This window comes from Falco cherrug, chromosome 10 (assembly GCF_023634085.1).
Source record: "Falco cherrug isolate bFalChe1 chromosome 10, bFalChe1.pri, whole genome shotgun sequence".
Classification (NCBI taxonomy): domain Eukaryota; kingdom Metazoa; phylum Chordata; class Aves; order Falconiformes; family Falconidae; genus Falco; species Falco cherrug.
In genome coordinates, this window is record NC_073706.1 from 7,981,837 (window position 1) to 7,995,192 (window position 13,356).

Sequence of the window (13,356 nt, forward strand, 5' to 3'; positions counted from 1 at the left end):
CTCTAAATTCACTTAATAAACAAGTCACCTGGAAAGATTTGTGGTTTTCATTAGAACAGAGAGTATAAATAGAAAAGGAAATGGAAGGCCTGCTGCTTGGTGTCCAATAAACCCCACAATGTGGCCAAGCTTTTGCAGGGCTCTCTGGGTATGCAATGAGATAATTAGCAAAATATCACTGTAGTCTTTCAATCGCTATAAAATACATTTAAATGCTTTCTAAGTGTGCAGGCCATTAGTGACTAATGAAGCAAGTGCAGCTGATAGGCTGGGTCCTGCGCTAAACAAGGCAGAGCAAAGAAGATAACCAGTGCTAAACGGCACGGCAAGCGCAAGAGGCTGAGGAGCTCCAAGGAATTGATTCTGTTCTCAGCTACTGAAAGAGACTGGCAAGGGAAGAACAGTGCCAAGCGCCTCGTTAACACAGTGGCAGTAAGTCTGGATAGATGTCCAGTGTCCGTTCGCACCCAATGACTTTGAGGCTAAGTGAGCAGGGGAACCTGAGATTCATCCCCATTCCATGTCAGAAAGTGTGTCGCACTGAGTCCTGGCATTGTTGATTCCTGCCTTATCCCCAGCATCACAGCTTGTTGTCCTGGAACAGGCAGACCAAACCCTCAGCAAAAGTTTCATGTGACTTCTCAGTGCTGAAAAAAACTATGCTCCTCCTGAAGTCCTGGCTCTAGGAGATAAATGTGGATTCCCCTGGAAATCTTCCCACATCTAAATGTGAGTATGGAAATGGGTGTTATTGCCTGCACTCTGTGGTTTTGTTCAAACTCTCCCTTGCCTGCAGTTTCCAGATTTTTCCCGTTGAAAGTAGGGTGAGATTACAAATTTAAAGGATCTATCAAATCATTAGTATCATCTTGATAATGAATTATGGAAGGAAAACAAGTCTCAGGCTGAGAAAGTTTGAAAAATTATGCACTTGCCTCCAAAGGAAACGGAAAAAGGACATCTAAGGAGAATAAAACTACTGTATCACAGGTAAAATGTCTTAGCAAAACTAACTCAAGGGTAGACTGCATTCTGAATCTGGACCATGAATAAGATCTTCCCAGCTTCTGCCATGGCCTAGACATGGTCACCTTCTACATTCCTCACCAGTCTCTCAGGAAGCAGCTGTAATGTGCAACCACAGCTCCCAGCCGTGAAGCCGCCACGTGCTACCTGCCAACTCCGGCAGAGTCCAAGCGATGACACTGCTTCACACCACACTGTGGACTGCAGTGAAAATTAGCCAGCTGACCTCCGTATAAATTAATCAAGTGGCCCTGCTCGAAGCATCATGCGTCTTCCTGGAGTTATGCATTGGAAAGGACTCTCTGAGTCATCCTCCTAATTTGCATATCCCTTTGCATCTTGGCATTAACAGTCAAGAGCCATTGGAGCCAGCTAGAAAAGCCTCATGTTTGTGCTCTCCCATGCAAATACCTCTTCTCCCTATATATTAGTTACTGTGTGTGGGTTTTCTCTCTCACTCTCTCTTGCCATATGTGTGGGAGTTGATGGCATCAACTTTATGAAATCTCAACACATGCCAAGAACAGCTGGAGAAGTTGAAACAAGTTCTGGGTGAGGTGAGTTTCATGGGCAGGGACTGAAATTAGCAAAGGTACCATGGCTGCTTGCCATCCTGGGAGTCTCACATGGAGCATGTGGGCTTTGCTAGCTCCAAAAGCAGATTCCCCATGGAAAAAAGGATTTGATTTGATTTAGATAATGATGATGGAAGAGATAGCTGATTTAGAAGAATCTGTTCAGCAGGAGAGACCATCTCTGCACCTCTTCCATGACTGGTTCATTATGTAAATATCAAATTTCATCATGACTCTGAGGTAATTAATATCTTTAGCCTGCATGTAGCACTCTTCATCTTCAAAACGCTTTACTAACATTAATAATTAATCACCACAACACTCTGGGAAGGTTATCATCTTAATCAACGGGTAAACTGAGGCACAAAGATTTAAAGTATCACAACCTGCCAGTGGCAGTACTCTTGTGTCCCAGCCTGGTGCTCAGTGTGTTACAGTGCATGACCAAGCTACCTGATATGCTTTATGATAAGAAGGAACAAACCAAGAGGGCATTCCAGGATGAATGAAATAAAACTCCTTCCAGACTGCACACAGAGCAGAACCTGTTAATCACTGGCTGCTCCCTACAGGCCTCTGTCTTCTCAAATCCAGGATGTCTGATCTCCCCGTGTAATGTCTACACGTTTCTGTTGATCTTTCTGCATGTCCCCTTCAGCAGTCCAACAGTATTCCTAGCATGATAGATACACCCTGGCCTCAGTCTTAGATATGACTTGGATATTTATGCCTTCTTTTCTGGATAATTTTAGAATATAAAGAACCAATGGTACGTCTGATGCATTTTAGAGTTACAAACCATTTAATAAGTAGCATTTGCTTTTGAAACACTTCACACATTTATCTCAGGAGAATTTCCAGGATTTGCCTCAATCTCTTATACAGGAACATTTGAGACTGGTTCAAAGTTTGGTCTCGAGTTGTTAATTTTCTACAATCAAGTCTTGTTTAGGCTAGTAAATGCAGCTTTTACTGTATCAGTTTCTGCCATTTGTTCCACCTGGACATCTCCACTAGGCCATACATTATTGCTTAGGTATGTCATTCCCAGACAAATCTGCAGAGAATTGTGAAAGAAGTGACCTCTCTGCCCAATTCAGAAAATGAAACTTCAGCACAGCCTCGTAAATAGAGAAACATGCACAACACACCTGAAAGAAAAGTTTGTTTGTCTGGAGGCTTCATAAGAGGGATCTGTCAAATGTGGCAGGCTGTCATTAAAAACAATTAACCTAATCAAAAATCCCTTTTCTCTTATTTCTGCTTAGTCAGGTGAATATTAAATACTAGATTTTCCAGGGGCACAGAAAAGAAGAGGAAATCAGCACCTATGTTTCCACTCAAACATGCGTATGAAGGAGCAAGTACAGATTCGCCTTCGTATACCTAAAGTATGCATGTAATTAGTATGACTGCACAGGGAGTCATGAGACTTGTATACATGACTGGCCACCTGCATGTCATTTGGGCGGTTGTCTTAATAGTGACAATGCTTTTGCATGCAACCCTAGCATTTAAGCATAAGGAACCACACATTTTTCTGGCAAAGTGGGCTTGAGAGAGCCGCTGTTCCCCTAACCCCACGCTCCCCAAGACTTCTGGTACCTGTTAGGACAGTCCTTCTCATTGAACATATAGATTTTTGTACCTGCTTGGTTTAAACTGGTTGCTTGCGATGTCTTAACTCCTAGCATCACCGCCACGAGTACAACTACAATTCTCTCCTCAGCACTCCCAAACCTCTTTTGTGTTTTCCAGAAGTGGAGGAGGCAAAGAAAAACCCTAGTTCCTTTGAGGTGGGAGCTCACCCCAAGGGGCAGGAGAGGGAAGCTGACCTCCAGTGCATTTACTGATCATATTTATTTTTAAAGGCACTTAGCCATAAGTCTCAGCCTATGGCTCTGCTTCCTGCAGGCACACCCTGCTTGTGGCTGTGAAGGTACTCACTAAGCACTAGTAACACCCAGCATTTATATAGGGCTTTTCATCTTCAAAGCACTTCCCGAACATCATTTAATTAATGAATCCTCACAGCCCTCTGTGAGGTATGCACAGTTATTACCCCCACATTTTACAAGTGAGGAAAACTGAGGCAGTGATTAGCTGAGGCAACACTGTGGGAATTGGGATTAGAGCTCAGGAGAACTCAGCAGTGCCTGGACCCCCATCCCATGCAATGATTGCCAGGCTACCTTGTTGGGAAATACACGTGGTGCCTCGGTTCAGCACAGTATCTTGAACATGATCAGTGTTGACCCTTTGGTGCATCAGCAACATCTTTTCCTTCCAGGTCCACATAGGTTTTCTGTGTGGACATCTGGAAAAAAATTCATTTTTGTTTTCCAGTATCAGTTCCAGATCCTGCTGTCACCCAGCCAGGAGATCCAAAGAAAGATGTTGGGACCAAGGTTCTGGAAGAGGGCAGCTTCTATTACCTATAGCACTACCTAACACATTCAGTTTTAGTGCCTTCACAGTGTTTTTAAAATGACATAGAAGGGGGACTTTCACCCAGAGATCCCAGAGCTCTACGGACAAAGGACAGTGTTGCAATCCCAGATCTCAGTATGGCTCTGTGCAGACTGTCAGACCCACTCAGGCTTGGCCTTGGCTGAAGATCTGATGATTCACGACCCTCAGCCCACATTCATGAAAGTTCAGTGAGTTTCACTCACATCCTCCTCAGTAACTGTGGGTTCCTCCCTCGAGAAGCCCCAGGGTATCCCAGTTCCCAGCTGACATGTGGAGGACAGAAGCAGACTTCCTGGTCGTAATGGTAGCCAGTAGGGTGAGAGAGGGCACCAGCGATGGAGGTTAAACCTGGATGGTTCAGCCTTGTCAAACTTGAACATCCGAGAGAACCTGCAGGGCTTGGTTCCTTTCCAGCCCTCCAGGGCTCTCACAGCCCTAATTATTATTGTTGTTGTTGTTATTATAACAAAACATTCATATACTACCATAAAATACAAACTAGATAATACACGTTCCTTGCCCGAAGAGCTCAGGCTTTAAACAAGCTGGACATTCTGAACTGGAACCCTCAGGAGAGACAGGGAAGGCGCAGCCCTTTTACAGCAATTTCCCCTCTCAATTCCTTTCAAGTGCAGCTGGACACTGTGACGGGGATCTGGGACACGTCAATGAGCAGCTGACCAGGCAGCACCCGAGATACAGCACGCTCCTCCAGCTGCACCCCAGCTCCTACTCTGTGTGCACGGCAGCTCTGGGAGGGAGGTTTGGGGCTGGCAGTCACACGCACAAGGCAGGGGACTGGGGGGAAAGGGATCTCGCTGAGGGTGTGCTGCTCAGATCAGCTGTGGCTGGAAGCTGGTACCTACCACTCAGCAAGCAATGTCCAGCCCATTGTTCCTGGTGGGTAGCAGCTTGCAGCTCCTGCCGAGTTCTCACAGGCGCTATCAGGGAACTACCGTCAGTCAGCTGCTCAGCAATGCTGCCTCTGCCTGAGCCAGACAGTGCGGTACCACCTGCAGAAATGCAGCAGGAGCTGCTCCAGTACAAGACAACCATCCCACAGGCATCGTTTCAAATGCACCATTCTACTGCATCGAGGTGGTGGAACTGTCATGCTCAGGCTCAAAACAAAACAGGAGCATGGCAGTGCACAGTGCGCTGACGGCTTTGCATAGCCGACTGCTCAGAAGCACTGGGGAGCCTGTGGTTCATAAATGCTCGTCTGACGGAGACTGATGCCTTCATTCGCCTGTGAGGTCCCTTCTGTTCCCTCCTGACAGTGTTTCCCAGTCTAATCTGAAATGCCATGAGATCCTGAGCCAAGGGAGAAATGGAAAATGTTGCAATTCCTAAGCTGCACTTTGCAATGAAATAGTAATACTTGTAATTAATAATAATCTCATGAAAAGAAATAATATTGCTGCTTATTCCAATATAGACACTTTAGGTAGTACTAGGGCGTCAGGCAGGCTTATTCAGCCTCTGGACAGACTCACCCACAAGGCCTAGCATCAACACGCCCTGTGTACACCTAGCATCATTTTGAACAACTGCACCAAAACAAAACAAAGACAAGGGGCACTTTAGGTTTTTCGTGTGTCTAAGCCCAAGAGTGGGATCCCTGGCCACTTTTTACCAAGTGAAGGTTCTGAGCCAGAATCTGTCCCTGCATCTATATTCCTAACTCATAAAACAAACTAGAGCAAAAAATCAACAAAATACATTTACAATGAAGGAAACATTTCTCAGAAGTGCTGCTGTTTTCATTCCCTCCAGTGTTCTATGTTCCAATGTTCTAATGTTCCCTGACCACTTGGCCACAAAGACACTGAGCAGACAGACCCTGCTGAAGTTTTTGAATGCTTAATCTGACCTATCTTAGACTTGGCACAAACCCAAGAAAATAGTAAGAACAGGGGCACACCTAATATATTATTCAGGGATATAATGTTAAAGTTCTGATTATTATCGAACTCTGAAGCAATTCTCATCACAGAACCTACAAGACAGCAGGGGAAACCTCACTGGACACCCAGCGTAAAGGTTCACATCACCCACTGCCCACTCCTAAACCAGCTGCTGCTACTTTCCATTCCTTCTCTCCAGGTTCTCAGTCTACCCCCAGCCAGGCTCTGCTCTGCCCCTTGGGGATTTTGCTCATACGCACAGATATGTTGATGACTCAAGTCTTAATTTTTCCTGAATTGATCTGCCTCTTTACGGCCAGTCACTCCGAGCCTGCCATGTTCTCCCAGATGGCTACACCAGCTGACTCCCTGCCTTGCCTTTTCCCTGTGCCCTCCTTTCTCTACCCCTGCCAACACACTCTGCCTATTTCTCGGCTGCCACCAGAGAAGCCCTTTTTCTTAACTGCCTCTTTGTAGCACAGCCCCCAACAGCCACTTACTGTTATTCGTGACAACAATTTCTGTGCAGTGGACGTGTTTACAGCCCTGACACACACTGTGGTGCATTTCAACAGAACAGCCAAGGATTTCTTCTTTTCTCATCTGCTGAAGGTGATCCAGACAAAATAGCTAATTTCTAAGTTAGCTCCTTGTGGTTTATGCTTCCTGCCATAGCAATAGTTGTCAATCAAGTAGAGCTTAATCTTAACTCAGGCATTAACTTGAACACAATTAATTCTTGGCAGCAGGCATAAAATGCTATGAACCCCATCTCTCCTGATGGTGATAAGGCTGACTGTCAGGACAGGCTCTGCATTCACTCCTTGACTTTAGCAAGAGTTAGATCAAGCCCATACAGACTAATAAAACAAATTACATTGTTGGCATTAGCAAGTGCAACTCTAAAAAAGTCAATTGATTTCTGTCTTGCTATGCCAACCAGGACCTTGCCTCAACTTACAGAGGTGGCTGGGATTTTCTTATTAGTTTGCAGGATAACAATTCAAATTACAACTGCGTGAGAATAACAAGCAGAAATGTGAGGCATATGGCCTAACCTGAACAACACTCCCGTGGCCAGACACATGCCAGACGGTCACAGACATGACCTGCTGCCATCTGGGTCAGCATCAGCTCACGCTGCCTTCCTCTGCCTTGTTCCTGTTGCCTCACTGCACTTCCCGCATGGCATTTTCAATCTTGTTTTATCTCATTCCACTTATGGAGCTGACTTGTGTGGCTCAAATGAAACTTTGTTAACTTTGCTGGGGTTCATAGTGATTCAGGTTATGAGATGAGATGGCCTGGGACAGACTGTCACCACTTCAAGTCGGATGCAGGTTATCTGCACCTTGAGGTTGAGGAGCCGGCTGGCCATCTGTCTTGCACCACTTGTAAGCCTGACACTCACTGTCCTCCTCCTCATACCTCTATTTTTCTGTTGTTACCCTTATCAAGAGGAGAACTTAACCAACCTGGCATACCAGTCTGATGTACTTAATAGATTGCAGTGTGACTCAGCACGGAACCTTTCCTATGTTTTCACATTTAAACACAGTCAGTGGACAAGAAGACAGTGAAAAGCATATGTGATGCATCACGGAGATTGCAAAACCTTGGGGAGTCAACAGATTGGAAGGTCCTCCACAAAACAGGTCCCCATTCCCCACCGCAATGCCCTATTCCTTTTCTGATTTGAACAGTCCTAAGTTTGCAAAACATCTGAGATTCATTAGGTTATGCACAGGAATACCCATATTATTAAAACTCCAGCAAAGCCATATTCTATTAGCAATATTCTGGCAGCCATCCTGAAGGGTCTTTAGGAGTTATCTATTTACAAAGCCATGCATTTGATGGCCAGTGTAAATTACACCACTAATTAAGCTGGGGCAAATATTCTGAAAGTGATCCATAGACAGAAACACATTCATATCAACCATCCAATGAAGAGTATTATACACAGATATATCTAAGGGGATGAAATGGCAAAAACTACCCAGATGCTAAAATTACAATATTTAAGATTGATTATTATATATATCATCAGAATTATAACATTTGCTAGAATGCTTGGTCAAAATAACATCTCTTCCCACAGAAAAAACAGGAAGAATTTTGCTCTGCCCTATGTTGAACAGAACACTTGCCTAAAATTTAATTTGATTTGTCCTGCAAGCATGCCTCAAGTTTACACTTATTTATAGAGTCTTTCTGGATATCCTGGGAGCCAAGGTGGTTGGTGCATTGCATAAGGTGTTGCCTACTTACAGTTTGCACATTATTACAAACACATTTTTCAACTGACTGAAAAAAGAACTTTGATAGAGTCTTATTGATAAAAAAGCTTTAGAATGGACATGGAGAAAAATGTCTTGTTATGATTTTACTGCAAATAGTCTCGATGACGTTTATTCTAAAAAGTTCTGTCTTGCTAAGATTTGTATGGATAAAAAACTCACATTCAATTTGTGAATTAATTTTGACAAGGTCCAAATGCAGTATATGCGTGCAATGAAACCGTCAAGTGCTTGTCTTATAGTAAGTCAAATTCTGCAAGTGGCAGCGTGGCTATTTCAGAGAGTTACTTCACTTCTGCTGATATAATTGACATAAAAATTCACTTAGGAAAACGCTGTTAAGATTAGTAAGGTTTTTTTTGACAAAGCTATGTAGCACTTGCCTGTAAAATTCCAGATATATCTAAGTAATTTATCTTATTCTAGAAAAGAACTCAGTTACGAACACTTACGGGATCCTAAAGATGTTTGGGAGACAGTTAATCCTCAAAATATATTATTTTAATGTATGAGAGATATGCATGCAATACATCATATTAAATATCTCCCCTGAAAAAATAAACACCAAAGGAAATTCTGTATTCATTTAATGTAAAAAATATCCTCCATGTCTCTCGTAAAAATCAGTCTGTAAGAGTTACTTCCATAGTTTCTCCATGCAGAAGCAGTATCACAAAATAATTTTCTGTGCTCAAACACGAGTTAACGCTTGCTTGACTGAACATATTGAACCTGTCCCTCTTTGTCTGCAATGCTTCTCAAGAGAATACGAGCTGTTCCCTCTTCTGCGTGAGCCCATGACCCGAGGTCAGGCATGCAAAGGACTGCCCAGAGTTTAAAGATGAAGAATTTAGTTAGGGGTGGTTGCAGCCCAGGTCTCAGTGGAATGGGTTGAGTCCTATCCCATACCACAAGCTGATGGGGGCAAGCTCCACATTGTACTGTGTGACAGGCACAGGCCTCAGGCACAGGACTGCAGACAGGGAGAATCACATGCTGCTTGCCCTGCACAGCGCCACAGGCTTTCTCCAGCTCCTTGTATCTGGTACGTGGGACCACAGAACTGGAGAGACCCTGAAGTGCTGGGTTTTGTGGTCCAGCCCAAGAGTGTGGAAAAAACTCCCCGGGAACTAAGAAGCCTCACAATTCTCGCTGTGTTCCATTCTTTTCCACTTTGATGTTGCTGTCTCTTACATGAATGTTGCTATGTATTGCATGTATATTAAAAACAAACATGAAACAGGACACTGCTGCACACAGTTTTCCATGTTAGAAAGGAATGAGAACAAAACCCTAAAACACATTACTTATGCAATTAACTGTCCAATAGCTAGGGTAGATCCATTAGTTCAACTAGAAACTAGGAGAGTTAAGCATGTTACATTTCCTGTTTTGGAAGCATTATCTCCAGCAAAATAACCACCAGGGACAGAAATACAGGCTAACATACTGAAGTCTTCATAGGTTTGCCACCCTTCCACGGACAATGTTTAAACACAGTATTCCAGTGTACATGTCCAAGAATGTATTCTAAATTAGCTGTAACGGGTTTTATCAAGGCTTGATATGGCCAGTGGTAGTTGTCCCCCTGAACTGAGCTCAAGATGGAAATGCTGGCAGAACAGTACTTGAACTTCCATCTGTTGAGGAACAAGCCCCACTGTATTAAGCATCACAGATCTTTCACTGCCTCCTTAAGAAGTGAATTGTGGAGCAGCACAAGGAACAAGAGCGTTGAGATCTCATGTATTGTATTTGCACCTGGGAATGATGAGGTGTATGTTCATAAATGGCTAATGTGGCAGAGCAGCCCAGCATGGTCTTACTTTTACTACTGAGTTGCTCTGAGATCTTGTTCATCTTTCAGTATCTCATTTGGTCCTCCTGTAGCTTGGGGAATACCACTTACCTGCTCCACTGAGGCACTGAGGTCTGTAACAATAACTATGAACTGTTTGATAAGAGATGCTACTGAAAGACAAAGGTGTATTATTGCAAAATTCTGTGGGTTGGCAACTTAGCTAGTGGCACTGCATTGCAGCCAGAGCCCGTTTGGCTCCTTACAATGAAATGAGAGTGGGGGGAGAGGAAATCAGGTCAGAGTTTTTGGCAGACCTATTCAAGGTAAGCGTAATCCAGCTGATTCATTATGTGCTGCAATCCTTGCTGGCAAAGACTCTGAAGTAAAGTAGCCTCCAGCTCTATTGCAACTCACCCTTTGTGTGTGGGTGTTGGTGCTGCACATTAGGGAAGGGTATCACTGGTGGATAAACTTAAGGGGGTGAGGGCTGGATAAAGGACACAAAAGACTTCACGCAAGTGTGCAATCTCAGCCTACTGTTCCCTGCTGAGCAGCCCACTCTAAAAATGTTGTTCCTGCCTCCTACAAGACAAGGAGCAGACCTTTGAGAAGACCCTTCTGATGACTATTGCAATCTCTGTTTCATGAATCATTGGCATTGGGATGTCCTTGTGGCATAATCAGAGCTCTGGTTATTATACTCATTGATGATAAAACAAGTAAATCTTAATGAGTTGTGGGAAAGGAGACAATAGGGCCCTCTGCCAGGTCTCATTTACCTTGACAACACGCCTACAGCCCAAGTACAAAGATCGCTATTGTTTATCCTCAGTATTTGTGAAGGGGCCAGACAGTTCTTCTCATTTCACTCAGTCTGTTAGTACTCTCTTTATCTCCGGCTTAGCATTTCTAAGGCATCTATCAGTGTGGTATCTAAGCATCTTAGCTTTAGTCCAAGGCTAAATTTATGGTAAATAAACCACTTGGACAGCCTTTGAAGGTGAAAAAGTGATATGTAGTTAAATAGTGGTAAATCACTGAATTCACATAGTGTCTCTTTGACAAAAAGGACAAGCAACGACTTTCTGTTCATATTGTAAACAAATCCTCTGTGTATGATTCAGACACGAAGTAACTGGGTCTGTTACCTCACTAATACAGCTAAGCCAATCTACCATGCCAGTAACACATGCCCAGCATGAACTCAGCTTCTGTCCCAGTCGGACTGTATTTACATTAGGGACTCTGGTCAACCTAGCTGCCTTGATCAGGGTTACAACTCATCACAGTCCTGACCAAGAGCTACAGCAGTAGGATTATCCAGAAAAGAAAACAGATACAAGAAAAACAGACCTATTTCACCCAGCAATCTATCCCCTGTGGTACTCACAGTCAGAGCTGCTGACCTCGTTGCAGCTCCTGCCCTTCTGCTGCTGGTTGTTCTTGCAAAGCCAAAACCGAGTTGTGAATGGGCCAGGAAAGCTTTCACCTGTGCATGCTTTGTCTGCAGCTTTGCCATCTACAGCTGCTTGGGAATTTTTAAGGAAAAGGATTTTTGAACAGAAGAAAGAGATCTCTCTCAAGCTATGTTTTTGTACATATTTTTGAGGAAGTTTTGTTGGTTTGTTCGGAAAGGTTTCGCAGATCCCAACCAGATTAGAAAGTGTAGCCCCTGAATAGTTTTCCTTATCCCAAATGGCTGCCAGAATCACCAGGCTACTACTTATACTGGCACGGGTGCCTTCCTTGGGTTTTGTGCAGAAAGCATGAAAAGATGTGGGTTTCAACTCAGTGTGAATACAGGAACATTCTCGAATTTCTGAGAAGTTTGTCAGGATGGCAAAACACTTCCCATTCAGATCTGGAGATAAGTGCAGATTTTAAGCAAGAAACAAAAGAGACTCTGACATTCAGAACTCAAGAGTGAATTCCTAGGGACAGCAACAACAGAAAAACATCTTTCTACTTGTGCTATAACTAAATCAGATTAGTTGCTGATTTATAATGCGGAGCTGGGAGAGCATTAAAAATAGTGTCTTTTTTTCCCCTCCGTATTGCCAGCCACAGGGAATTGCAGCTAAGTTAGGGATTGTCTACTGTTTGACTTTTTAAAACAACTTTTTCTGTTCTCTCATGCTCTCGCCCTGTTGGCTTCTTTTGCTACTGTCAGCTAGAGTGCTGCTCCATGACTCACCGTGCAGAAAGACAAACGACAAACCTTTCCCTTCGGACAGAGGCAGTGTCACCTCCACACACACCTCTGTCTGGTGGACTCACACCTCAAGTCTCTAGTTCACACTTACACCCTACAGTGACTTGATGCAAGTTTTTAACATGATATATCTGCTTTTCTGATGCAAGTGACAAGCAGGGAAGAATGACAAAGTAAGGTATATACAGTAAGGCCACAACAATAATCATACAGCAAAGATCTCAGTAGAGCATATAGAATTGCTCTATAGAAGGGAAGGTTGCATAATCAACCAGATGCTCTTCCATCACATGGGAACTGACCAGTTTAACATGGGAGGGCAGCTATAGCCCTGCAATTTCCTTCCTCTTTCCCTTAAGAAGTCCATCACTAGGCCAGACTGCTTAAGGTCATTTCACAAATGGGAGGACTTTCTTCCCACCATATACTCATGCAACGAATCATGTTAGTCACGTTCTTTTCAGATACTGAAAACAATTATTTACTGATAGAAGATGCTCAAGAAGTAAGAACTTCACAAAAGGTCGGAGTAAAATGAGCAAGGCTAACATGGAGACAAATATGTACTGCTCCTGCTTGCTCACTTCTCATAAAGGCAATACCCTGAATTCTCTTTTCACTTGGATCACAGTAAATTAAGCAGCTCAGATAAGATTACATAGCTACAAAGCCTTCAAAAGTGACAGGAGAATCAGATCCCTTGTGTAAGCCAGAAAAATAATTTTAGTGCTCTCCCATGGAGCAAAATTACTTTCTGGCTCCTGTCTAGCTCCTTTCAGCCACAGGCAGCAAATGGACACGCAGTTTAACCCACAGCAAGCTTTCAACTCTCTAAAAGCTTCCTTACTCACTTGTTACTTACACAGGATTCCCTTTAAAATCAGTCACCAAAATTCACTGAGTCCTAACTTAGCAACAGGTGAGTAATTACTACTACTAATAATAACAATAATGCTTCCCCACTCCATCTCCTTCAAGACACTGAAGGGATAGAAGCAATTTGTACAGGAATTACCCCCCCAACCCCCAGGTTACTGATTTGCTACAGATATTCAGTTTGACC

General features: G+C 43.6%; 1 long non-coding RNA gene across 16 annotated transcripts in view; it reads right to left on the minus strand.

The window, feature by feature from the left end:
- Positions 1–13,356, minus strand: part of LOC114017453 (uncharacterized) — a 153,579-nt gene that overhangs the window by 12,542 nt on the left and 127,681 nt on the right. Inside the window, exon 1 of one of the 16 annotated variants that reach the window (XR_008734331.1) lies at positions 4,940–5,496. The exons of the other annotated variants lie outside the window; for them this stretch is intronic. This is a non-coding gene — a long non-coding RNA (uncharacterized LOC114017453). Of the gene's footprint in view, positions 1–4,939; positions 5,497–13,356 lie in introns of those variants that run through there. 16 annotated transcript variants of the gene reach the window in all.